Below are 1,806 nucleotides of genomic sequence, written 5' to 3' on the forward strand. Positions count from 1 at the left end.
AATGCGTCAGCCCATATTTCTGCCCCGTACAGGAGCACCGATTGGACGGCTGTCATCAGAAGCTTCCTGCGGCATGGCTTCGAGCCGCCCACGTTCGCCATCAGCCGGCTTAGAGCCGCCGTACTCTGCGCAGCTTTTTAACATACTCCATGGATGTGTTCCCAGAATGTGAGTTTGCTGTCAAGCTTCACCCCTAGCACCCTTGAGCTGTGCTAGCTGGACATTTCTTGCTGTTATGGCGGCGGCCACGTTGTCCGCGAAGGCGACAAGGAAGGCGCTCTCCGGCATTTCCGTGCGCAACAGACTGTCATACGTGGCGTTCCAGAGGTCCGGGGCAAGTACAGACCCCTGTGCCGCTCCGCCGGTTATACATCTCTTTCTCTGACCTTGTGTTGTGTCGTACAAAAGCCAACGGTCTCTGAGGTAGTCCCGGATCATATCTAGCAAGTATGTTGGAACCTTGAATGACCGTTCCAAGGCCTCCAGCATGTCGTCCCATCTTGCCGAGTTGAAGGCTTTCTTGACGTCCAGTGTGACTAGCAGCACTATTGGACGCGCCTGGTGGCAGGCTTCTTCGGCCTTATGTAATGCCTCGACTTCTTCGCCACTTGCTCCTATAGTTGAGTGTCCCTTCCTGAAGCCATGTTGTCGGGGTGAAAGGCCTCCCTTGCTTTCTATGGCTGACGTCAAGCGTATTTTGAGCAGCCTCTCCATGATTTTGCCTGCTGTGTCTAGCATGCAGAGTGGCCGGAAGGATGAAGGAGAGTTTGGGTTCCCTTAGCCGTTGGGTATAAGCACCAGTCTCGCCGTCTTCCATTGGCTTGGGAAGACCCGGGCCCTAAGGCAGCTGTTGTACATGTTAAGCAGAAGATCAGGGCTCGTTTCCGCTGCTAACCTGATTGCCTCCGCTGGTATGCCATCTGGGCCTGGAGCCTTGCCGGCTTTCATGCTTCGCAGGGCTAGCTTCAGCTCGTCTGTCGAAAACAGTGGTGCCTCGGCTTGCTCCTCGACCAACACTGTGTCGGCTCTTAGTGGGTGTGTGGTTTGCTTTATTATTTCACATGTTTATTGCGCCATTCATCCCACCTGCTTGCACCGAGTATACGTTCAAATTTGGAAGTCTGAGGGCAGGTAAAATTTTACATATTTTTACATCACTACTTCGTACCACATGTTCGCTTCGTCTTCGTAAACGAAATCCACATTTCGGATATGGTGAAACCAGTGATGATAATGCAGAAATTTTAACTGAAGATAAAACTGAAAACATTATTGTCTGGTTTATATGCTGCGAACATGAACGGCAACTTTTGTTTGTTCAATGCCATGGCGGAATTATACCAACTGAAGTAATTAGAGCGAAAAGAAAAATTTAACACTGTCTTATTTGAAAAATTGCCTTTAAAATTTGACTATAAGGCAGCCGAATGACATAAAATAAAGCGAGAAAGCTGTTTTATTACTTCACCTGTTTATTGCGCCATGGTTCCATGCAAACATTTTAAGGCTTTCCAGCAATGTTTTCAACACATTTAAAAAAGCATGCAGATAAAATTCATGCAAAAGCGCTATGTCCAATTTGCTGAGCAGTTATTAAGGACGACTATTTTCCTATATTTTGTTAGACTTTTCGTAAGTAAACATATTTTGTGAATATTACTTTCTTCATATGAATTATCTCATTATTTGTTTAATTGTATTTTTGGAATAAACAAAGTTCTTTTTGCTTCTGGTCAGTAAACTGTTTTTGTTACAAATAGTATGACTAAGCAATGGGAAATAAGGTAAAATTTGCTTTATATCCAA

Source organism: Rhagoletis pomonella, unplaced genomic scaffold (genome assembly GCF_013731165.1).
Source record: "Rhagoletis pomonella isolate Grant_MI unplaced genomic scaffold, Rhpom_1.0 Rhpom_scaffold_00009, whole genome shotgun sequence".
Lineage (NCBI taxonomy): Eukaryota > Metazoa > Arthropoda > Insecta > Diptera > Tephritidae > Rhagoletis > Rhagoletis pomonella.